Genomic DNA, 26,970 nt, shown 5'->3' on the forward strand with positions numbered 1-26,970 from the left:
TTTCTCAAATGAAAAGATTAAAGATGAAGCACTAAATAAGATTTGAATCCTGGTTGCTGATATCTAAACAAGGGAAATTTAAAAAATAAATGAAACCTAAAATAATATTATGCATTGTATACACGTGGGCTACAATGATGAAAATCCTGTAATTAATGCTTTAATTGAAAGGAATCGTTGCCTAGACCAGATTCAAAATGTAGAACAGAAGATAATTCTGTTATTCAAGAAAAGTGCTGTAGGTGAAACTATAGCCTAATACCCACTTCTTGTTGAAATGTGATCCCGAAGTAGGGAGGGCTATTCATGATAATGGCGACAAAGGTATGTTGCGATGAGGTACTTATAACATGCGTGATCACCTGCTACCACTGGCAAAGGTATGGATATTTTGAAAAAGATTGCAAGTTAAATATTGATGATAAAGTGCGTTGGAAATGTTCAGGAAATCACTTCATCAAGGAATGTAACTCCAAAATGATAAAAAATTTATAAACTACACTAAGTTGAACAAACCAGGTGATCATACAGTGAATTCCAGAAATTGCAAAGCTTGCGATTTTGTAATTGACGATATTAGAAAATACGGACCATGGATACTAAGGATGTCATAAACTGTGGCTATGTAAATATTCAATATGTTGTTAATAAGACAATTCAAATCCGTGAATTGATAAATGAGAAACATTTCGACATATTAGCAATATCTGAAACATGGTTAAGTGACCTTAACAAGGCTAAGATAACTGAAATGATCCCTAATACACATACTCTCTGTCATATTCCGAGAGAGGGCAACTTAGGGGGTGGAGTTCGTAGATATCCTGAGTTGCACTTTTCGTTCTCAAAGGCTATGCTAAACTCAAGATGATAAAAAGAACTAGTGTAACAAGTTTTGAATATATGGAAATAATATTCACATACAAAAAATATCCATTACATGAGTTTATAAACCTCCGAGAACAAATACAAATAACTTTTTTTCGAAGAACTCACTATGCTCACTGAGATAATTATTATGGACAAAAATTGAATTACTTATCTGTGGTTACTTCACAATTTGGATGGATGATGCTTCAAATCATGACGCTCCATCTTTTAGTCAATTATTGGAATTATATCAACTGGTTAATAACGTTTATCGTGTAATTACTTTGACTGGGCATACATTGGACCTAGTTTTATTATTATTATTATTATTATTATTATTATTATTATTATTATTATTATTATTATTATTATTATTACAAGCTAAGTTATAACCCTAGTTGGATAAACAAGATGCTATAAATCCAAGGGCTCCAACAGGGAAAATAGCCTAGTAAGGAAAGGAAACTAAGAAATAAATAATCTACAAGAGAAGCAATGAAAAATCAATCAAAACAAAATATTTTAAGAACAGTAACAACATTAAATCAGATCGTTCATATATGAATTATAACAACATAAAAAAAAAAAAAAAAACAAGAAGAGAAACAAGATAGAATCGTGTGCCCGAGTGTACCCACAAGTAAGATAATTCTAATCAAAGACAGTCGAAGGCTATGGCACTACCCAAGACTAAAGATAAAGGTAAAGGTGTCTGGTTTTAGTTCCAGTTTCATCAGAATAGATGCTCACCAGAACGTCAACTGGGCAAGCCCAACCACAGCTGTATCCTCCCCAGTAAGCAGTTTGAACTCAAGGTCCAGGGCTGGGGTTGATCTGTTGCCATCTGAATGCTAGGCAAATATGTTACCACTGTACTAGTCAGGAGACCAAGTTTGATTTTGGAGTGACCTATTCCTAGAAAAGCTGCTTACCATAGCTAAAGAATCTCTTCTACCTTTACCAAGAGGAAAATAGCTTCTGAAAAAGTACAGTACATTAACAAACAGAGGAGCAAGACCGATAAAAGGTGTCCCACCTAGAGAAAGGATCACCCGTATACTAATTGATTTACACTAGCTGGCGATTAAGTGAGAATTGAATTTAAAATATGTACTATAACCCATCCAGTTATCAGAACCGGTCGTCCAAAATACTCAAGAGAATTGCTACATATTGTGCAGCCAACAAATCGTGTCGACACAAGAATAGTTACAGATGGTTTTAAACTATTGGAACCTCGATATATGTCTACTGAAGGTTCCAGAGCCTTTAAATACGCAGCCCCAAGACTATACAATAAGCTCCCATGAGACATTCAAATGGCTTTCAAGAGGAAACTGAAGACTTTCTTATTCCATGAGTCGTATGACAGCGACGATTTAACAGTAAATGAGCAATACGTGATATGAAACATTGAATACTCTGAACGAACAAGATATAACGAAAGTGGAGGTCCTGTAGAGAGTGGGGTTCCCCTGCTGTATGGAACCGGAAAAGCAGCCGTCAAAGTAAGTAAGTAGATAACCCTTAGATCGAAAAATAATTGATTGGGGTGATAGATTGAATAATATTGCATCTGATATCAGTGTGAAAAAGAAATGCACTATTTCTCCAGTGCACAAGCTTATAACTTTTAGATTACCTTTACAGAAACTTCTTTCTCACCATTATCCTGCATTAAAGGGTCAGTTGCCGGGTGCGCCTTTCCAATGCCTCATATCAAACGCATCCTCTTCCACCAAACATCTTCTCTCCATATCATCCTTCACCTTATCTCACTATCTGATTTTCTGCATCCCTCTCAATTTTCATTCATTAACAGGTTCCTTCCAAGCCCGCCTATCTTCCTCCCCGCCATCCATCCTCAACACATGCCCACACCATCTTAGTCGTGACACTCTTATCATCTCTGTAATCTTTACTACACCTACCATTCTTCTTATTCTATCATTTTCCAAACTTTCAAGCAGTGATATTCCCATAATCCACCTTAGCATTCTCATCTTATTATCATTATTATTACTTGCTAAGCTACAACCCTAGTTGGAAAAGCAGGATGCTATAAGCCCAGGGGCTTCAACAGGGAAAATAGCCCAGTGAGGAAAGGAAACAAGGAAAACTAGAATATTTCAAGAACAGTAAAAACATTAAAATAAATAACAGACGCTCAAAAATCTATTTTTTGGTGAGATAGCCATCTTGTCCTGATGGAAGGTTCCTAAGGGATATTTGACTACAGTGATATTCCCAGAGATTTTACCTTTAGGTCTCCAGAATTCTAACTCCTGGCGCGAATATCCTTAAAATTTCTCTAAAGGATATCGCATAAATCAGGGGACGTATATCTTGATACGACATAGCAATCTTCACCCCGAACAGCGTTTTCGCCTCGAGGGGGAAGAGTGGCAAAATAGAAGGGGAGCCGTTATCAAGGTTACCCTTCCTCCCATACTACTATAGAGTATCTAGATGGCGCTGTATCCAAGATGGTGCTTATTCCTTGTAGTATTGAGCATGGTGCTACAGATATAGTAGTTTCGGGAGGGATCCTGCCAAGGCCTTTTCTATAGAAAAGGAGGGCGTGTCCATCAGGACGACATGGCTATCTCACCCAAAGATAGATTTTTCGCTTCGCTCAAAATCCGTTTTTTGGGCTCAAGTCATGTCATCCTGATGGAAGCTTACCAGAGAATTACTAGAAAGTACTGTATCTGTGGATTTTCATAGGTGTCTTAATCTTGGGACAATTTTTTCTATGATCATCCGGACCATTGAGACAAATGACGTTACCGTTATCCATCATTACCACTAATCATAGACAATGTTAGTGCTTCCTGGCCCCTGCAGGGAAGAGTCATACTAGACGGTAGAAAAGGGGACTCAAGATTAGCATATATTGTATGAACAAACATATGTATCCACTAGATATACAAAAGGTCTCACGGTTTGTATATATTGTTGGAACAATCAAGTGTCAACTATATCCATTGTTCGCAAGCATACAATGATATGAGGTTTACTTAAATGAATAAGGAAAAAAACTCTGGCATATTTAATGTGCTAATTGCAGGGCAAAATAGGAAGCAATTACACTATAATAGACATTTATTTAGAATAAATGATCAAATGGAATAACGAGTGTAACGAATGTAACGTGTTAAGGGAATTATACGTGCAACGTATACAGAAAATATTATCCTCCCTGAAAGAGAAGAAATGATGAGTGCCACTCTAAAACTGAAAATTTTGATAAATTTTCCCAATACAATTTCTGTAAATATTGTATATTATCAACACTGTGTACTATGTACACACGGCACAAGTGTTATCTGTATAATTCCACACCTGAGATTTTGAACAGTCTTAGTGTCACCATAGTGACACTCGCTTAAAAGGTATCGCAATGGAAGTGTCAACATCTTTTCCCCCTAATTGATAGTCCCAATCAATTAACTGTTCATTGCAGCACTAGACGACAGATTTTAATACACTACCTGCCGCCACCACATAATGCTTCAGTTCATAGATTTGCTTTGAGTAGTGTTTGTAGAACACACTGGATGATTTCCATCCAGTATATGAGCGAAGACGCTCAAGGTCCATATACTGAAAAAAAGTTCAGTGATGAAACAATTTTTCTCGGATCATGACCTGTGGGTGGTCAGGATCTGCTCTGCGAATGAAGTAGGTGAGCTTCACCCTCAGTTGTTTTAGGGATAAGTTTGATCCTGAAGTTTCTCCTTTGAAGAGCTTTCCTCCCCTGAAGTCTGAAGTTCTATGAAGGTAGACCTTTAGACACTCTACTTGACACAGAGAAACATCTTCCTTCAGAGGGCAGATTCTCCAGGGACCCCATCTTTTAGTGGGAAGCTCGTTCTTGGCGAGAAAAGCTGGATCAGGAAAGAGATTCAGTTCTCCCACTTCTGTGAACTGAATGTGGCCCTCATTTCTTGATAGGGCTACTATTTCACTAACTCTAGCCCCTGAGGCTATAGCGAACAGGAAAATAACCTTCTTGGGTTAGATCCTGGAGAGAACAATCTTCATTGTTCACAGATGAAGCATAATGTAAGACCTTGTCCAAAGACCATGAAATGGGTTTCGGAGGAGCTGCAGGCCTAAGTCTAGCACATGCCTTCGGGATCTTGTAAAAGATTTCATTAGTCAGATCCACTTGAAAGACGTATAGAAGAGGTCTAGTCAAGGCTGACTTGCACGTAGTTATCGTGTTGGCTGCCAGACCTTGATTATGAAGGTGGATAAAGAAGGACAGACAGAAGTCTATTGAGATTTCTTTCGGTCTTTTTGCTTTAACAAAAGCAACCCACTTTTTCCAAGATAATTCATATTGTCTTCTAGTTGACTTAGACTTGTTTTCTTCTAAGAAGTCTATACTGCCTTTTGAGATCCCAAATCTTTTCTTAACCACTAGGGCGAGAAAATCATGAAATGAAGGTTTAGGGATCTCTGTGATGAAGCGAAGACAGTTGACTTCAGAACCCGTTGAGATAGAGCTGGGTTCGGTACAAGGACCAGCCTCAGCCTCAGTTCCATCAGTAGAGGGAACCAGTTGCTCTTGGGTTACTTGGGAGCCACTAGAGCTTCCGTTCCTTGGAAGGATCTCAGCATGTTGAAGGCCTTCAGCAGGAGATTGGATGGAAGGAACAGTAAATTCCGGGTCTATTCGTTCCAAACCAGGGACATGGCGTCCGTTATCTCTTCTCGAGGGTCCTCGTATGGGGCTACATATTGAGGCAGTTTCTTGATGACGCTCATCACGAAGAGGTCGATTTGCAGTTCCGGGACTTGTTCCAAGATGGAAGAGAATGAGTCTGCGTCTGTGGACCATTCTGACTCTATTGGCTTGAGCCTGAGTGGAGCATCCCCTGTCACATTCCGGATCCTTTGTAGATGAACTGCTGATAGGTGCCAGCTCTCTAGACAAGGATGGCTAATATCACATGGATTATCTGGGACGATCTCGAGCCTTGTCGGTTCAGACATCTCACTATCACTTCACTGTCCAAGATCAGCCTGATGAGGGCTGATCTGCGAGGGGAGAGTTTTCCCAACGTCAAAAGGACTGCCATGGCTTCCAAAAAGTTGATGAGAAAGGCCTTGAACAGAGGTGACCAAGTCCCTTGGACTTTCCTTTGATGGGAGTAAACTCCCCATTCTTCCTTCGAGGCATCCATGTGGATGGTCATCGGCGGCAGAGGCAGTTGCAAGGGCACGGTCCTCCTTCGGCTCTTGGCCTTTGACCATGGGTTGAAAAGTGATCGAAATAAGGCCGATATCGGTCATTTTAGATCTCTTCGAGCGTTTGATGCGTATCTTCTCCAGACTCCTGACACATCTTTCAGCTATGCTCTTAGCACTGGGTCTGTTACTGCTGTGAACTGGAGAGAGCCCAATACTCTTTCCTGTTGGCGTCTTGAAACCATGTCGGATTACAGTACTCTCTTGACAGACCCTGCGATCTCCTTCCTCTCCCTTGAGGGAATGGAGAGACAATGTGACCTCAGGTTCCAAAGGTTTTCCAGTCATTGAAACCCTTTAGCTGGAGAAAGTCGAGACTTCTTGAAGTTGATTTTGCATCCCAGACGTTCCAGGAACTTGGTTACTTCTTTGGATGCTTGCAGACCAGCCATTTCGGATGCTGCCCGCACCAGCCAGTCGTCCAGGTACTCTGCTACCTGAACAATTTCTAGGCGTAGATGTTACACGACTGCGTCTGCCAGTTTCATGAAGATACTTGGGACTATGTTTAGTCCGAAGAGTATGGCTCTTAGAACCTACTTTATCTTCTGTAACTTGAATCCTAGGTAGGAGGAGAGGGGGCGACTGACTAGAAGGTGCCAATAGGCATCTGTCAGGTCTATCAAGACTGCGAACGCCCCTTTTTGTAATAGGGTCCTTATGTGTAGAAGGATTAACATCCTGAACTTGCTGTTTTTTATGAATTTGTTGAGTAGCAATAAGTCCATAATGACTCTGAATTTTCATGAGTCCTTCTTGGGAACACAAAACAGCCTTCCCTGGAATTTGATGGACTTTGCTTTCCTTATAACCTGTATGCTCAAGAGCTATAAGGTATATTCTTCTAATACTGGGTTAGAGTGTTGGAAGAGTTGAGGAAATGATGGTGGAGACTTGTTCCGTTTCCATCCTAGTCCAATCTTGATTAGGCAGTGGGCCCAAGGATCGAAGGTCCAACGATCCTGAAATTGTTGGAGCCTCCCTCCTACCGGAAGCGTCTCCTTGCTTCAATTGATCGGAGGGTTTACCTCATCAACTGCCTACCTGGGGCACCGCGGTCATAGTAACTGTGGGATGTTGATGAACAGAGCAGACCAAGGGTAAAGTCTAGACTTTTTCGTCTTCCTTTTAGGTTGGGGACCCACATCCGGGGAAGACTTCCTCTTTGAAGAGATGCCCCACTTCTGGAAAAGGTTCCTATTCTCCGCGATTGCTTTCTCGACTACCTCTTTGACTATTTCGTTCGGAAAGAGGTCTTTACCCCAGATGTTAGAAGATAGCAGCTTCCTGGGTTCATGTTTCACTGTTACAGCAGCGAACATAAACTCTCTATAGGCTCTCATAGCCTTCATGAAAGCATACAGGTCCTTTACTAAGGTGGCCATATGCATTTTGGCCAAGACCATAAGCATGTCTGGGGTACTTCGTTGGCCTGCACACATCTCTATGCAGTTTTGTAGGGATAAAGAGGCCGCAAGTCTCTCCTTCGTCTCTTGTTCCTTGCACAAGAAAAAGTAAAAAAGTTTAGGGAGATTCTCGCTAAACTGTCGTCCAGCGATGTCCGCGTCAAGTTTCCCTACTGAGAAGGTTAGGTGGACTTCCTTCCATTCCTTCTCCTGCGTGGGCAAGGCTAACGACAGAGGCCTGCACTCCTCTAGTGCAGGGCATGGTTTGCCTGCCTCCACTGCCTTGGCAACAGATTTAAATGCCTTCCACGTAAAGGGGAATGCTATTGAAGCAAGAGCACGAAAGGTAGGGTGTTTCTTGCTCAAGGCGGACACTTTCGAGACCGAACAGCCCACCTTTCTCAGGCTACTTGACAAGAGAGCCTGTGCTTTATCGTGGTCAAAAACCATGACCTCCTTCGGTTCCGTCTCCTCTTTTGACATTGGTTCATGCTTCAGTCAAATGAAGCAATCAGGGTAAGCATTAAAGCTTGGCCAAAACTGGATGTCGTCTAAGGGGACAGCTTCCATCTTCTCTGAGATGTAGAGTTTGCCGTTCAAAATCGGCATAAGCTCCGCGTACCTCCAGGGATTGGTTTTGGAGCAGGTCGGGAGGTCTTGGCCTCTGGGTAGCTTGTATGACCCTCGGGAGGCTATAAGTGGAGCTTCACGGAGCTCTCTCTTGAATTTCTCTTCCGTTGTTTCGCCTCGTTTGCGAATGTTCTCCATTAAATCCGTAAGATGGGCCAGTGTCTGGCTCATGTTGTCCAATGGAGGGGTAGAAGGTGAAGACGTCGAGGGTAATAGCTCCTGTGCCGGCACAGACGGAAGGAACTCCGAATCGACATCATCATCTTCTTCCAGAGGTAGAGTAGACTCCTCCTCGGGATGATCCTTTAATAGATCCTTTTCAGTGTCCATAGACACTTCCGATATCCTTACCTCCTGGTGGATGTCCATACTTTGCAACGCCTCCCTGACATCCGTCCCGATGGCAATCTGGACGCAGGGAGGTGCGAGTCGTGCTTGAGGCAAAACCATTTCACTACCCACTTTCGGGAACAGTAAGCTATGCATCCTATCGTTACGTAGGTATGGTCCTGGAAAGTTCTTCTGGAACCCTCTTACCCACTTGCGCAGCTTCTCATGTGCCGAATCCCTGGACTCCATTGGCTTGGGATCGTCAAAACCTTCGGTCACCAACGTCCGGCAGATATTGCAGACTTGGGGGTCCCAATATTGCAGGGATTCGGTAATAATGGTGCAGGGGGCATGAGACCTGCACGCTTTATGACCGTAGAAGTACTTACTCCTATGATTGCAGAAGATCACTTTGCATTTCATCTGGGGTTCCTCCTGTAAAGAAAGGAAAATAAAATGAGTATACGATTCTTTATCTCACAAGATAAACAGATATGCAATTATTCATAATTTAATCATTATAACTTAGGATAGTAAGATAGAAAGAAATAGGGAAAGACACATACTTGTGTATCCCTCGCAGCCGATTGCTGTAACCTCCCCCCAATATTAAAGATAAAGAGCTTCCTTTATCAGGGCAATTCGAAAGGGAAGGGTTCTAACCCGTAGGGATAGAAAAAGTGTACACTGCCACTGACCCATCTAATTATTTAATATTGTGGGGTAAGTAATAACTGATTTCCAATCAAAGTATTGAAGGAGTTCTATTCTTTCAATATAGGGTTGGTCTCAGCAAAAGACAAAACAAGGGTACACAAGGTATGTTAGAAATTAACCAATGTATAATAATACTATAGTTTTCTATTTGCAGTATATACTATATTGCAAATATACTGGCTACTGTATAATCATATATTGTAGTTCAGCCGGTGTGTTACCAGCATGGCTAGCACCTGGAGGCACAGTCCGGCTGGCATGTCGCCGGCTGAACTAGAAATTAGAAAAGACACATACTTGTGTATCCCTCCCAGTCAATTGCTGTGACCTCCCCTTCCAATATTAAAACTGTAGAGTTTACTGATCAGGGAAAACTCAAAGGAGAAGGGTTCTAACCTCTAGGGATAGAAAAGTGTACTACCACTGACCCTTCTAAACTATTTTTTGGGCTCAAGCCATGTCGTCCTGATGGAAGGTTCCTTCAGTAGCTTCCTAGGGTATATTTAACTACAGTGGATATTCCCAGAGAATTAAACTAAAGGTTATCACAGAATTCTAACTTCTGGTGCGAGTACCCTAAAGGAGCACGTATATCGTATATCAACAGGGGACGCATGTATTAACACGCCATATAGCTATCTGCACCCTATATAGAGTTAACACTTCGATATGGAGAGGTGGCTGAGTAACTGAGGAGCCATTCTAAAGTTACTCTCATCCGTGGCTAGTTTTGGTACTCGAGATGTAAACAAACGGGCGCCATTGCTAAATGACGTCACGTCCGTCCTCATCCTTTCGCCTGTAGCTTCTACGCTAAGTCGGATTTTTCCCAAGTGACTCTTTTATCTGCTTACATCGCCGTAATGTCGCAGCCTTCAGCCTCGCCTTCTTCTGGAAAGTTGAGTATCAGGTCCTAGTATTGTTTAAATAAGCTCTGTCCGTAAAGTAACTTCTAATTTTCTTAAAATATTGTGTTTTGTGGCGGAGCTGTGCCGATACCGGACGCGCCATGACGGCGTCGCTGTTCACGTTGCATGCCTTATTTAGTTAGCCAGAACAGCCTTCTCCGGTCCTTTAACTAATTAATATTATTAGTTATTTAGTCTTCATAGCTAGGAAATCATTATATCGTGTTTTAGTGCTCATTAGACTACGGTCGCTGTTCGACCCCATACTAGATCGCTAGCTTAGCCCCTACGCTTGACAGCCTAGTGCTCTTTTCATGCATGATATATATTAGTGTTCCTAAGTTAAGTTATGAAGATTTTGGCATTATTAAACATACTAGTTACTGTGATGTAAGTGTTTTCGCCTTCGGGGACCATACAAGGGACTGAGTTGGTTGTGTACCAACCCCCTCCTAACCTAATGTAGGAACCCTTGTATGCTCCCTATTCCCCTTGCCTGCGGGTAATTCCCTCTGGGTAGACTTGCTTTCCCTTCTCTATAGGGAGATCTTGTCTAAACCCAGAGTATTTATCACTTCTCAGCTTACCCTAAGGGAATGACCCCCCCTTAGGGTCGCGGCTGAGACATTAGGAGGGGCTCTGCTCTTCCTCAGTTGCACTTGATTGGGTTACCCTTCCTCCCTGCAACTAGCGATGTGTCTTTCAGACTTTCCTAGCCCAGGAGTTGGTCCTCCTAATCTAGGTTAAGCTCTGGGGGCAGACTCTGTCTTATTATAGTTTGGGACAGTACATTAGTACTGTACTTGATCTGGGCTAACTATCCTAGGTTAGGGAGCGTTCTCCCTTGCCTTGGTGGCCGCTCTCATACAGAGTCTACCCATTTAGAAAGACCCCTACTTCTCCCTCCCCACTCTATCCCTTTGGTGTAGGCCTGCCTACACACCCCTGTCCTCGGTCCTACAACTCCTCCCTTGGGTGGAGTGGTAGTGCTAGCCTTGTTCTCCTGCTGAGCTGGCCGCTCTGGTACACATACCCTTCATAGCGTTCTATAAGGGTGGATCCTGGCGGGGGTCCTGCCGGCAGGGGATTCCCCCTCTTTGAGTGCTCCCTTGGGTTACCTCAGGCTCCCGGCCGTCTGCCGGCCCACTGCCGCCGGATGTTAGGAGTATCTACTCCTATCATGAGTGCACTCTCTCCGGGGGGATGCCGGAGGGGTATAGGATATTACCCACCCCCATCCCTCCTTACCTTTTTCTCTCTCTATCTTGGTGCCGGTCCCTTGCCGTCTCTACTGCCGGCGATAACCGCCACTACCTCAGGTGACCTTTATTCATAAGTTACCTTCCCCCTCTAAGACGTCAGCCTACCGAGTGCCGGAGGCTGCCTCTTTCCGTCGACATACCGCCAACGTCCCACCCCTTACATTTACCTAGCGACAGCCGGCCGATTTTCGGAGTCTGTCGCCCACATGCCGGCATTGATTGCCGGCAATCTAGGTATCCACCCTTATATATATATCTTATGAATTGAACTAAGGTTCACTATGCCGTCAGCCTCCGGCTGCCAGAGCCCGCCGCCTCTGCCGGCGATCCACCGCTGTGCCGGCGGTCGCCACTGTGGTGTTGTCCATCTCGGTTGCTCAGTGTGTCTTCCTTGATGTTTTCCACCCTGCAGGACCAGCCTCCGGCAGGCCGTTGGTCTGCCGACGCCCCCTCATGAGACGCTAAGGCACATGTACCCCTTCCCTGGCTGCCGGCAATGTGCCGGCAGTCAATTTGATGCAGCCAGATAGCCTGGCCACCTCCATATAGGTATTGTTATACCAACTAAAATAGTGGCTATGCTGTTTGATTGCACATTACAACATTTCCAGCATATTCTGTGTATTTCGGTGTAGTCGATTGCCGGAACCTACATTTACTAAGGGGTTTATCCTATTTTCCCCTCTCCCCCAAGGCTCTGAGTGGTCTCAGATCCTTGTACACTCTGCAGACAATTCCCTTTAAGAAGCCTAGATTGGCTTACCCATACGGATTTCCCTCATTTGAGACACTCGGGTCCAAAGGAATTGTCTACGGATAAGGTTACGGTAACCGGCTGGGCGGGATTCACAAGTATGTGTCTATCTACTTCCTTTCCTGCTCATCAATCTTGAACATTAATATGCTATTATAGATTAAGTTATTCTTAATTCTAGAGTAATGTAAGTCATTCTTATGCCTTCCATGTACTCATGATCTCTTTCTTTTACAGGAGGAGTATATGAAGTGCGAAAGCAACTTCTGTGGAGTGAAGCGCCCGGACTTCTACGGGCACAAGGCGTGCCGGACCCACGCCCCCTGCGCCGCCAAGAAAGGCAACTTTAAATTTTGGGACCCGCAGAACTGTTCAGTCTGCTAGAGTATTCTTGACGAGGCGTTCAACGATCCTCCTACCACAGAGGTAAAGGACATCTCTAGAGAGAAGCTACGCAAATGGGTGCGCGGCTTCCAAAAGAACGTCACTGGACCGTATCTTTCCAATGAAGACTTGAGGGCTTTGCTTTTTCCAAAAACATCCAAGGACTTGGTGGTCCCTCGAGAACAAATTCCCACCATCCAAATAGTGGTCGAACCCGACATCGTCATGGCACAGTCCATGCGTTAGTGCCATCTTGATTCCGACAACGTGGAACGTATGTTGGAGGTGTCTGAAGAGACGGAGAAGAACCTCATGGCGAGGAGCTCGACTATGAGGAAGATCAGGTGGAATACCCTGACTCAGAGAACGAGGTCGCTCCTGCTCCCCCAGCAACTCCAGCACCGTCCGGGGAACCTGTTCCTTCGACTTCTGCCACCCCGGACCCTCTTCCATCGGCCACTCAAGAGGTCTTCAAAATGCTTGAAGCCCTCATGGACAAGAAGCTGCGCGAGACCCAGGAACAATTCCGGACGACTCTTGTCGGCTTCAAGGACCTCCCCACCTGCTCGGAAGCTAACCATTGAAGATACGCCGAGCAAATGCCAATCACTACTGGCAAAATCTACATTAGTGAAAGGGTTGGCTCTATTCTGTTGGAAGAAGTGGAGTTCTTCCCGAACTTCGAGGCTTATCCGGACTGTTACATCCGGCTCAGGTCCAAACCAGCCTCAAAAGAAGAGACCGAACCAAAGGAAGTGATAGTGTTCGATCTCGCGAAGGCCCAAGCTATGCTAGCTCAGGCAGTGAAGAGCCGAGGTTTCACAAACTCCAAGATGCCAGCGCTGAGCAAAAAGCATCCAACCTTCGTTGCTCCAGCTACTGCGACCTTCCCCTTCATTGAAAAGGCCTTCCAAGCGGTCATGAAGGCTGTGGAGGAAGGGAAGCCTTGCCCTGCACTGGAGGAGTGCAGACCCTTCTCCCTTACTCTTCCCCCCGATGATAGGTACTGGAAAGACGTCCAGTTGACCTTCACAGTAGGAAAGCTAGAACCTGATGTGGCCGGTCGTCAATTCAACGAGGACCTCCCACGGCTGAACGATCATCTCCTTCGTAGGGAACAGGATACGAAAGAGAGACTCGCCGCTTTGCTGTTCCATCAGGTACAGCTAGAACTCATGGCCGGGGACACCAGAGTCCCGGACTTCTACATGGTCCTTGCTAAGTCGCACCTGGCGACCGTGACCAAGGACTTATACAGTTTCGCTAAAGTTCGTAGAGCCTGTAGGGAATTCGTATTCGCCAGTGCAACGGTGAAACACGAACCCCGGACACTGATTTCCTTCATTATCTGGGGCAAACATCTCTTCCCGTCTACCTTGGTGGAAGAGATAGTGGACAAAGCTGCTACGGAGAACAGGAACCTTCTCCATAAGTGGGGCATGTCCCGAAAGAGGAAGTCCTCTCAGGATGATGGCCCTCAGCCTAATAGGAAATCCTCAAAACCCAGACCCCAGCAACGTCAACCAAGACGACAGTTTCCGGGTCCCGCTACTTCTTAAGTGGCTACGCAGCCACATCAGACCTTTCAATTGGTCCCCCAGCCGGTGGTGTCGCAGTCACCGGTCTTCACCCCTGCCTATGAGCAACACTCGACTACCTTTCGTCCCAGAGGTAGGGGCTCAGGAGAGGCTCCGGCAGAGATTCTTCTCGCCGTCCCTCCAGAGGCAGAGGAGGAAGGGGAGCTAGCGGTTGAGGTGGCAAACCCTCGGGACACCAGAAGCAATGAAGTGCTTCCGGTGGGATGAAGACTCCGCCAATTCCAGGATCGTTGGACCTTTGATCTTTGGGCACACAGCATCGTCAAGAAAGGACTGGGCTGGAGCTGGATTCAACCATCCCCATCCTTCCAGCAATTCTTCCAACAGTCAACCCCCCTCCTGGAAGAATATGTCCTGGAACTCTTGAACAAGAAGGTGATCAGGAGGGTAAAGTCAACCAAGTTCCAAGGGAGACTCTTTTGTGTTCCCAAGAAAGACTCAGACAAACTCAGAGTCATTCTAGACTTGTCCCCCCCCAACAAGTTCATTGCGAACAACAAGTTCAAGATGCTGACCCTGCAACAAATAAGGACCATTCTGCCTCACAGGGCCTACACGGTCTCCATAGACCTGGTGGATGCCTACTGGCACATTCCAATGAATCACTACGCTTCCTCCTACCTAGGATTTCGACTTCAAAGGAAAAGTTACGCCTTCAGGGCCATGCCCTTCGGGCTCAACGTGGCTCCACGGATCTTCACCAAGCTGGCAGACGCAATCGTCCAACAGCTACGTCTTCAGGGCGTCCAAGTGATGGCCTACCTAGACGACTGGCTAGTCTGGTCGACATCGCCTGAAGATTGTCTGAGAGCCTGCAACAAAGTCACCCAGTTCCTAGAGCATCTGGGCTTCAAGATAAACGCAGAAAAATCTTGCCTCTCTCCAGCTCAGAAGTTTCAATGGTTGGGAATCCATTGGGACCTTCAGTCACACCGCCTTTCCATCCCACAGAAGAAAAGGAAGGAAATAGCAGGGTCTGTCAGAAGGCTTCTAAAATCCAAACGGATCTCAAGACGACAACAGGAACAACTTCTCGGCTCTCTACAGTTCGCCTCTGTGACAAACCCAGTGCTTCGCGCACAGCTAAAGGATGCCGCGGGAGTCTGGAGACGATTCGCATCCATCGCTCGAAGAGACCTCAAGAGACGGCTTCCGAACAGACTTCGCTTACTTTTAAAGCCGTGGTCAGAAGCAAAGGCCCTGAAAAGGTCCATTCCTCTTCAACACCCGCCTCCATCGAGAAAACATCCACACGGACGCTTCACTGGAGGGTTGGGGAGGTCACTCCCACCAACAGCAGGTTCAAGGAATATGGTCTCCCCTATTAAAGACGTTTCACATCAACATCTTGGAGGCCATGGCGGTTCTTCTCACCCTGAAGAAACTCTCCCCGCTTCCCTCGATCCACATCCGTCTGACTCTGGACAACTCGGTGGTAGTCAGATGTCTCAATCGTCAGGGCTCGAGATCGCCCCAAATAAATTAAGTGCTTCTCCCGATCTTTCGTTTGGCAGAAAGGAAGAAATGGCACCTGTCTGCAGTTCACCTACAAGGATTCCGCAACATGACGGCGGACGCTCTATCGAGGACTAGCCTAATAGAGTTGGAATGGTCTCTAGACGCAAGATCATTCTCCTTCATCTCTCACCAAGTCCCGGAACTTCAGATCGATCTCTTCGTGACGAGCGACAACAATCAACTTCCTCGATATGTGGCCCCGTACGAGGACCCCAAGGCAGAAGCAGTGGACGCCATGTCCCTGGATTGGAACAGATGGTCCAGGATATACCTGTTCCCTCCTCCCAACCTTCTGCTGAAAGTCCTATCCAAACTGAGAACCTTCAAAGGGACAGCGGCCCTAGTGGCCCCGGAGCAATTGGTATCCCCTGGTCCTGGAGCTGCAGCCCACGCTGATCCCCCCTACTGGGCCCAGTTCTCTCTCAACAAGTACAGAAGTCGACTGTCTTCGCTTCATCACTGAAAGTCAGGGACCTTCATCTCATGATTTTCTCTCCTTAGCCGCAAAGAAAAGGTTTGGGATCTCGAAGAAAAGCTTAGACTTCCTCGATGAGTACAAGACTGAGTCTACCAGACGGCAGTACGAATCTTCCTGGAAAAAGTGGGTCTCCTTCGTCAAGGCAAAAAATCCTACGGAAATCACCATTGATTTTTGCATGTCCTTCTTCATTCACCTTCATGGACAAGGTTTAGCGGCCAACACGATTTCCACTTGTAAATCGGCCTTGACTAGACTACTCCTATATGCCTTGCAGATTGATCTGTCCAGTGATATCTTCAATAAACTGCCAAAGGCATGCGCTAAACTACGCCCAGCACCCCCACCAAAACCTATCTCCTGGTCCCTGGACAAGGTGCTCCATTTTGCTTCTAGCCTGGACAACGATTCGTACCCTCTGAAAGACCTGACTCAAAAAGTTATCTTCCTTTTTGCTCTCGCCTCGGGAGCCCGAGTCAGTGAAATAGTGGCATTATCAAGAGAAGAGGGTCATATCCTGTTCGCCGAGACAGGAGACCTTACTCTCTTCCCCGATCCGACGTTTCATGCCAAGAATGAACTACCCACCAAGGAGTGGAGCCCTTGGAGAATCTGCCCCCTGAAGGAAGATGTCTCTCTATGCCCAGTGGAGAGTCTTAAGGTCTATCTTCGAAGAACTTCAGATTTCGGTGGAGGACAACTCTTTAAAGGAGAAACATCGGGTAGCGACCTGTCACTGAAACAACTAAGAGCGAAAATCACCTACTTCATTTGCAGAGCGGATCCTGACAGTACACCCGCAGGTCATGATCCTAGAAAAGTCGCTTCTTCTCTGAACTTCTTCCAGAGTATGGATTTCGAAAGCCTCAAGAGCTTTACAGGCTGGAAATCATCGTGCGTTTTCTTCAAGCACTACGCAAAACAAGTGCACGAATAGAAGCATTTCGTGGTAGCTGCAGGTAGTGTTATGAAACCTGCTGCTTAAATCTGCATGGAACAGTGAGTTACTTGGGACTCTAACTCTACGGGTGCCTGTGTTGACCTTATTGTGATACATAGTGATTTAATGGACACTTAGTGTTTCTAATAGACTGTTCTTTACCAAGGTGAAATGTCATAGAATTTACATGAGTACCACATGCCCTAGGGCATGGAGTGTTTTTCTTTGAATTTTAAAAGACTGGCGTTCCTCTGGGAACTTGTGTTTCTAAAAAGCAAACTTTTCTTTTCAGACTCAAGATTACCGTCTTTCATTTCTATGTACATTATTCTTCATTACTGTAAATAAATTCTATAATCATTATTGTAATTACTTCTATAATGATCTGCAATCTTAAAAATAAAATGTCTATTTTATTTCCATGTGCGTCTCCTTTCGCTCCTATTCCTTATCAAGAAATATACGATTGTTATAGAGTCATTTACCTTTTTAATGGTGATCTAAAAGAATAATATAAGTAATTATGTTATATACTCACTTATGCCTTAATAATATTCCTACTCGAATATTAACCTTTGTCCTGTCTCCGAGACCAGCATGATCTCTCCTCCAGGGGATTAGTAATTATGTTATATACTTACTTATGATTGATAATATTCCTACTCGAATATTAACCTTTGTCTTGTCTCCGAGTCCAGCATGATCTCTCCACCGGATGAGTAGTTCTTCAATGATCGCTTCGAGATGTTCCTATTGTCCACCAGGACTTCCCTGCCAGGGGGGCAGGAAGCCAGTTCATCATAGAATCTCTGGTAAGGACATGTACTATAATACTGTTCGAGGCCCTTGGCACTTGGATTAAAGGGGAAAAAATCCACGATATATTAATTCTTTGGTACACTTCCATCAGGACGACATGGCTTGATCCCAAAAAACGGATTTTGAGCGAAGCAAAAAATCTATTTTTGGGTGAGATAGCCATGTCGTCCTGATGGACCCTCCCGTCTATTCTAGTTCAGCCTTTCAGGCCCCTCCCTGACCTACTGTATCGCGGAGATTGGTAGAAGCTGAGCTCAGGATGAGGACGGACGTGACGTCATTTAGCAATGGCGCCCGTTTGTTTATGTCTCGAGTACCAAAAGTAGCCACGGATGAGAGTAACTTTGGAACGGCTCCTCAGTTACTCAGCCACCTTTCCATACCGAAGTGTTAACTCTATATGGGGTGCAGATAGCTATGTGGCGTGTTAATACATGCGTCCCCTGTTGATATACGATATCCTAGAGGGAAACCTTTAGGGTACTCACACCAGAAGTTAGAATTCTGTGATAACCTTTAGTTTAATTCTCTGGGAATATCCACAGTAGTTAAATATACCCTAGGAAGCTACTGAAGGAACCTTCCATCAGGACGACATGGCTATCTCACCCAAAAATAGATGTTTCGCTTCGCTCAAAATCCGTTTAGTATTGTAGGGTAAATTGTAAACTGATTTTTGGGCTTAGGCTATGTCGTCCTGATGGAAGGTTCCTTCAGTAGCTTCCTAAGGGTATATATGACTATAGTAGATATTCCCAGAGAATTAAACTAAAGGTTTCACAGAATTCTAACTTCTGGCGCGAGTACCCATAAGGTTTCCCTTTAGGATATCGTATAATAACAGGGGACGTATGCTTGACACGCCACATAGCTATCTGCACCCCACTTTTCGTTTACACTTCGAGGGGGAAGTTGGTGGCAAGTTATGGGAGGAGCCGATACAAAGTTTTCCTCCTCCGTTACTGTTACAGTACTCAGATGACATCATAAACAACGTCATGTTGGCCGCCATCTTGGTTGATGTCATAACCTCACGCCTTCTCATTCTTTTGCTTGTAGCGTCTATGACCAGGTGTTTTTTCCCAGTTATTCGCTATTATTTCTCAGCATGTCGCAATCTTCAGCCTCTTCTGCTTCTGGAAAGTTGAGTACCATATTCTTATATCGTATAAATCAGCTCTGGCTGTATAGTAACACCTTTCTATCTTTAAATACTGTGTTTTGTGGCAGAGCTGTTGCCTAAACCGGAGGCGTCCTAACGCTGTTGTTTGCTTCGCATGCTTTATTTAGTTAGCCAGAACAACTTTCCCGGTTTCTTAACTAATTATCAGTATTAGTTATTTAGTCTTCAATGCTAGGAATTAGTTATATTATGCCGATAGTATTCATTTTTTGGCAAGTGTAGGTAGCCGAAATTGCGACGCTAGAGTTGCTAGCCTATCCCCTAGGCTCGATAGCCTAGGCGTTTTAGTTTACTTTCATGCATGATATAATAAGTGTTCCTAGTGTTAATCTATACAATGAAGATATTAGGCATTTATACATATAAGATTCAGTGATTGCACATGGGTTTTTCTCCTTCTAGAAAGTATACAAGGGGTTTTGATGATGAAGTTGGTGGCAAGTTATGGGAGGAGCCGATACAAAGTTCTCCTCCTCCGTTACTGTTACAGTACTCAGATGACATCATAAACGACACCATGTTGGCAGCCATCTTGGTTGATGTCATAACCGCGCACCTTCTCATTCCTTCGCTTGTAGCGTCTATGACCAGGTGTTTTTTCCCAGTTATTCGCTATTATTTCCCAGCATGTCGCAATCTTCAGCCTCTTCTGCTTCTGGAAAGTTGAGTACCATATTCTTATATTGTATAAATCCGCTCTGGCTGTATAGTAACGCCTTTTTATCTTTAAATACTGTGTTTTGTGGTGGAGCTGTTGCCTAAACCGGAGGCGGCCTTATGCTGTTGTTCGCTTCGCATGCTTTATTTAGTTAGCCAGAACAACTTTCCCGGTTTCTTAACTAATTATCAGTATTAGTTATTTAGTCTTCATTGCTAGAAATTAGTTATATTATGCCGATAGTATTTGTTTTTTGGCGAGTGTAGGTAGCCGAAATTGCGACGCTAGAATTGCTAGCCTATCCCCTAGGCTCGATAGCCTAGGCGTTTTAGTTTACTTTCATGCATGATATAATAAGTGTTCCTAGTGTTAATCTATACAATGAAGATATTAGGCATTTATACATATAAGATTCAGTGATTGCACATGAGTTTCTCCTTCTAGAAAGTATACAAGGGGTTTTGATGATCTTGGTAGTCGATTCCCTTGCCCCTAACCTATGGCTTAGGGCTTTTGTATACTTTCACACCTCCCCGGTTACCTTTGCACTAAGGTAATCTCTCCTCCCTCTGAGGTAGCCTAAGCTACATCTTAGCTCTCCTTACCTTGAATCGTATTCAAGTGAGGTTAGGCTAGGATTTTCTTTCTCTGCCCAAAGCCATAGCTCATGAGCTTTGAGTTGGGGTCAGAACCTCAGAGTATCAGTCATTTGCCCCCAGCTTCCCCATTAGGTGAATGAACTCTCCAATTGGTCTCCGCTGGCCGGCAAAAGGGGGGGGGGGCTCTCTGCCCTCCACCCTAGGCCACACCTGGTAGGGTTACGACCCTTCCTCCCTGTGGCCTAGTGACTTGTCCTACACCTGCCTTCTCCGGGCTAGGGGATATGCTTCCCCTAGCCTAGGTTACGCAGGCCCTGGGATTCTGTTTCTTTATAGTTTGGAACGGCACGGCCATGCCGTTCTTTTACTGTACTAACCTACCCTAGGCTGGAGAACGAATTCTTCCTATACCTAGGATAGTACCGGTACTGAAACAGAACCCCCCTTAGAGTGTTGGGGAAGGCTCACACCAACCCCCACACTCCTTCTCAGGACCCTTTTCCCCTCCCCCTCTGTCCTTTGGTGATGGCCTAGCCATCGCACCTCTATCCACCGTCCTACAACTCGACCGAGTGCCGGCAGGTTGTGGGGTCGGCCTGGTCCTTTCGCCTGCTAGTCCGAACTTCTAAGCTTCCTGCATATAGTTGAACTATGGGATAGCGTAACGACAGGTCGGTCTGCCGGCGGAAGACCTCCCTACTATCTTAGAGTGTTCTTCGGTCCTCCCTTGGACCGCCATCCGCAACTCTAGCTGACTGCCGGTTTAATTGCGGCTGGATGGAAACCTGATCATACTCTTCCTTCCATTTGAGCCCTCCTTCTCGAGGAAGGCGAGGTTAGGGTAGTGAGCTGCTGCCTTTCCCTCTTCCTTCCTCTATGCTTTCTCTCTCTCTTAATCAAGTGCTGGTCCACTGTCGCACAACTCTACCGGCAACATCCGACAGCTTAGCCTAGGTCTCCTCTCTGTCCCATAGATTGAAGTCAGGGATGGAGTACCTACAGCCGGTTGGCTGCCGACTGCCGGGGGCTGCCGACATGTCGGCGATCTGCCATCAATCCCGAGGTTGTCTCCCTTTCTCCGCCAAATAGACTGATGGCTGGGAGGAGTTACCCTCAATCGGAGACTCGCCGGCGCCCGGTGTGCCTCCGACGCGTCGGCGGGCTGCCGGCTCCACCTAATTCATATTACGAAAGTGGACTGTCACCTTACTCTATCCTGCCGGCAATGCGCCGGCAGTGTCTATTGTATAGCTGTATACGATAGCCAGTACATCTATGGTATAGTACATACCCTAGACAGAAAACTCTGGTGTATAGTTATGCAGTAAATACTTTCTAGCATACTCTGTGCATCCATGCGCAGTCCCTTGCCGGGACCTACTCGAATTGGGGATAATTATTTCCCCTTTTCACTATGCTGAATGAACTCAGCTCTCTCCCTTTCACCACTGCTAATACCCCGGAGGAAGTACTAGCTGTGCTACTTTATCCCTACTGGATGACTTCCCCCTTAGGGCTTACTCGAAGGAAAGCCCTAGAATTAGTAGTGGTGTAAGGTCGCGGCAATTGGCTGTGTCTTTCCTGCTTCATTTCCAGTTTACCTATCCTAAGCTTACACTTGGAAAGGAATCTTATATTGTAATTAAGATTACTTTAAGACTAATCTAAGATTACTTTAAGTCAATGTTATAGACTTCCAAATACTCATGTACCCCTTTCTTCTTTACAGGAGGAGTACATCCGGTGTGAGAGCGCCTTTGGCAGCGTTTGGCGCCGGGACATCTATGGCCACCTGGCGTGCCGAACCCACGCCAGCTGCTCCGTCACCCAAAGATCTCTATGATATTGGTACCCGCAGGTCTGCATTGTTTGCAAGGACCTGCTCAACGAGGCATTCGTGGCCCCCCCCGTCAGCGGAGGCCAGGGACAATGCTCGTGAGAAACTATGCAAGTGGGTGCATGGTTTCTAGAAGAATGCCACAGGACCCTATCTCCCTAGTGAGAAGATGAAGATGAGAGCTTTGCTCTTCCCTAAGGCATCTGCGGATGCCGTCATCCCCAAACCGGAGATCCTCTGTGTCCAACAGCCAGTTGATCCAGATGTTTCGGATGCACTCCAGGACATCCACCTCGATGATGATGAGCAGATGTTAGAGGTGTCGGATACCACCGAGAGGACCCTGATGGCTGAGGGTCAAGAGGAGGAACCTACAGAGGCTCCTGACTCCGAAGAAAAGGCGCCCCTGCACCCTCTATCACCTCCGTAATCATCTTGGAACCAGTCCCCTCTACTTCGTCCACCCCTATGCCCACAAGAGCGGACACACTCGTGGATAACTTCCAAGCCTTGATTGCGGTCCTTGACGAGAGGCTCCGCCAGAGGGATGAGGATTTCAAAAAGGAAATCCTTCGTTTAATGAAGCAACCCCAGAGGAAGATCACCGTGAAGGACCTTCCAGCCTGCTCTGTGACGAACCCATGGAGGCATGCCGAGCACATGCCTATCACGAGTGGCAGGATCTTCGGGATCGACAAGCTAGGCGCCGTCCCCTTTGAAGAGGTCAAATTCTGGCCTAGCTTCGAATCATACCCGGACTGCTACATTCGCCTCAAGTCCGAACCCATTTCCAAGGAGGAAACCGAGCCTAAAGAGGTCATTGTGTTTGACCATGCAAAGGCTCAATCTCTGCTAGCCGGTTGCCTGAAGGACAAGGGCTACACCAACTCCAAGGTGCCAGCCCTGAGCAAGAAACACCCGTCCTTTCTTGCTCCTACCACCATGGTCTTCCACTTCGCGGAGAAGTCCCTCTTAGCAGTGTTGAAGGCGATGGAGGAAGGGAAACCCTGCCCTACATTGAAGGAATGTAGGCCCCTCTCCCTCGCCCTACCTCCTGATGACAAGAACTGGAAAGACATCCAGTTAACCTTCTCTGTGGGAAAGTTGGAGGCCGACATCGCTGGACGTCAATTCAACGAGAACCTCCCTAAGCTCTCCGAATACCTTCTGTGTCGGGAGCAGGACACGAAAGAGAGGCTGGCTGCCTCTCTTTCCCTCCAGGTGCAAATGGAGACGATGGCTGGGAAACAATGGACCCCTGGCTTCTACATGGTCTTGGCCAAGACCCACCTTGCTACCCTCACAAAAGACTTTTATAGCTTCATCAGGGCACGGAGAGCCTGCAGAGAGTTCGTGTTTGCGAATGCCACCGTCAAACATGAACCAAGGAAGCTGATTTCCTCCAACATTTGGGGGAAAGATCTCTTTCACAATGACCTCGTGAAAGAGATCGTTGACAGGGCCGCCACGGAGAACCGGAACCTTCTCCAAAAGTGGGGCATGTCAGGAAAAAGGAAATCTTCTCAGGATGAGGGCCCCCAACCAAAGAAGAAACCTAACAAGCCTAGACCTCAGCAGCGTCAGGCTAAACGCCAGCTTCCGGCAACCGCTGCTCCCCAGTTGGTGGCTCAGCCCCAACAAACCTTCCAACTGGTACCCCAGCCGGTGGTGACTCAGTCACCAGCCTTCACACCCGCCTACAAAAGGCAGTCGACTACCTTTCGTCCCAGAGGTAGAGGCACCAGCAGAGACTTCTCTCGACGTCCCTCGAGAGGGAGAGGAGGAAAGGGAGCAAGCGGCCGAGGTGGTAAACCCTCGGGCAGCCAGAAGCAATGAGATGCTTCCGGTGGGAGGAAGACTCCACCTTTTCCAGGATTGTTGGACCTTCGATCCCTGGGCTCACAGCATTATCAAGAACGAACTAGGGTAGAGCTGGGTAACACCACCACCAGCTGTCCACCAATTCTTCCAAAACTCCACCCCGTTCTGGAAGAATACGTCCAAGAACACTTGAACAAGAAGGTGACCAAGAGGGTAAAGTCCACCAGGTTCCAAGGAAGACTATTGTATGTTCCCAAGAAGGGCTCCGACAAACTCAGAGTTATTCTGGACTTGTCCCCTCTCAACAAGTTCATAGTGAATGCCAAGTTCAAAATGCTGACTCTTCAACACATAAGAGCCCTACTGCCTCAAAAGGCATACACAGTCTCAATAGACATGGCGGACGCCTACTGGCACATTCCAATGAATCGCCAGACCTCCTCCTACCTAGGATTCAGGCTTCAAAGAAGACAGTACGCCTTCAGAGCCATGCCCTTCGGGCTAAACATAGCCCCAAGGATATTCACGAAACTCGCAGAGACGATCGTTCAACAGCTACACTTACAAGGCGTCCAGGTGATGGCTTACCTAGACGATTAGCTGGTGTGGGCAGCATCCGAAGAAGAATGCCTGCAGGCTTCCACAAAGGTGATCCAATTCTTGGAACATTTGGGCTTCAAGATCAACACCAAAAAGTCTCGACTTTCTCCAGCTCAGAAGTTCCAATGGCTAGGAATCCATTGGGACCTTCAGTCACACCGTCTTTCCATTCCATTAAAGAGAAAGGAAATAGCAGGATCAGTCAAGAGACTTCTCAAATCCAAACGGATTTCAAGACGACAACAGGAACAGATGCTCGGCTCCCTTCAGTTTGCTTCAGTGACAGACCCAGTGCTACGAGCACAGCTAAAAGATGCATCGGGAGTCTGGAGAAGATACGCATCAAATGCTCGAAGAGATCTCAAGAGACCTCTGCCGACCTGGCTACGATCACTCCTCAAGCCGTGGTCGGAGGCAAAGAGCCTGAAAAGGTCGGTACCTCTTCAACTACCGCCTCCCTCGGTCGTTATCCATACGGACGCATCGCTAGAAGGATGGGGGGGGGGTCACTCCCATCAGTGCCAAGTTCAAGGAACATGGTCTACCCTATTCAAGACGTTTCACATCAACATCTTGGAGGCCATGGCAGTTCTTCTCATCCTGAAGAGTCTGTCGACACGTCCCTCAGTCCACATCCGACTGACCCTGGACAGCGACGTCGTGGTCAGATGTCTCAACCATCAGGGCTCAAGATCGCCCCAACTCAACCAAGTGTTGCTGCCCATCTTCCGCCTTGCGGAGAAGAAAAGATGGCACCTCTCAGCAGTTCACCTACAAGGATTCCGCAATGTGACAGCGGATGCTCTATCCAGGACAGCCCCGATAGAGTCAGAATGGTCCCTAGACACAGACTCATTCTCCTTCATCTCCCAAGAAGTCCCGGAACTGCAGATCGACCTCTTCACAACGAGCGACAACAAACAACTTCCTCGCTACATGGCCCCATACGAGGACCCCCAAGCGGAAGCGATGGACGCCATGTCCCTGGATTGGAACAGATGGACCAAGATTTACCTGTTCCCTCCACCCAACCTTCTGCTAAAAGTCCTCACCAAGCATAGATCCTTCCAAGGAATAGTGGCCCTAGTGACCCCGGAGCAACTGGTTCCCATTGATCCTGGAGTTACAACCCAAGCTAATTCCCCTGCCGAACCCAGTTCTAACCCAACAAGTTCAGAAGTCGACTGTCTTCGCCTCATCAAAGTAAACCCGAGACCTTCATCTCATGATTTTCTCTCCCTAGCCATCAAGAAGAGGTTTGGGATCTCGAAGAAAAGCTTAGACTTCTTAGAGGAATATAAAACGAAATCTACCAGAAGGCAATACGAGTCATCTTGGAAGAAATGGGTGTCCTTTGTCAAGGCTAGAAATCCTACAAAAATATTAATGGATTTTTGTTTGTCCTTCTTCATTCACCTTCATGGACAAGGCTTGGCAGCCAACACGATTTCCACCTGCAAATCGGCCCTGACAAGACCCTTACTATATCCCTTCCAAGTAGACCTGTCTAGTGACATCTTTAACAAGTTGCCGAAGGCATGTGCTAGACTCAGACCCGCACCCCCGCTGAGACCCATCTGGTCTCTTGACAAGGTGCTCCATTTTGCCTCATGTTTGGACAATGAAACTTGCCCTTTGAAAGATTTGACTCAAAAAGTGATTTTCTTATTTGCTCTCGCCTCGAGAGCTAGAGTCAGTGAAATTGTGGCATTATCAAGGGAAGAAGGCCAGATCCAGTTCGCAGAAACAGGCAAGCTCACCCTCTTTCCTGACCCAACGTTTCTCGCCAAGAATGAGCTACCCACTAAAAGGTGGGGTCCCTGGAGAATCAGCCCTCTGAAGGAGGATATCTCTCTTTGCCCAGTGGAGAGCCTAAAGGTCTATCTTCGAAGAACTTCGGTGGAGGACAGCTCTTTAAAGGGGAAACATCGGGTTCTGATTTGTCACTCAAACAACTAACGGCGAAGATCACCTACTTTATTTGCAGAGCGGATCCTGACAGTACGCCCGCAGGTCATGATCCCAGGAAAGTCGCCTCTTCCCTGAATTTCTTCCAGTAAATGGACTTCGAAAGTCTTCTCTCATTCACAGGCTGGAAGTCTTCGAGTGTTTTTCAAACGCTATGCAAAGCAGGTGCACGAATTGAAACGCTTCGTGGTAGCTGCAGGTAGTGTGTTAAAACCTGCTGCTTAGTGCTGCGATGAACAGTGAGTTATTTGGGACTCTAACTCTAAGGGTGTCTGTGTTGACCCTAGTGAGCAACCTAGTGAAAATAGTGCCACCATGTGACACTACGGACTGTTCTTATACTAAGGTGAAGTCACATAGACTAAAACAGGTGTGCCACATGTTCCTAACATGAAGTGTATATAAGACATTCTAGAAAGACTATAATTCCT

This window comes from Palaemon carinicauda, chromosome 6 (genome assembly GCF_036898095.1).
Source record: "Palaemon carinicauda isolate YSFRI2023 chromosome 6, ASM3689809v2, whole genome shotgun sequence".
In the NCBI taxonomy this organism is placed as follows: Eukaryota; Metazoa; Arthropoda; class Malacostraca; order Decapoda; family Palaemonidae; genus Palaemon; species Palaemon carinicauda.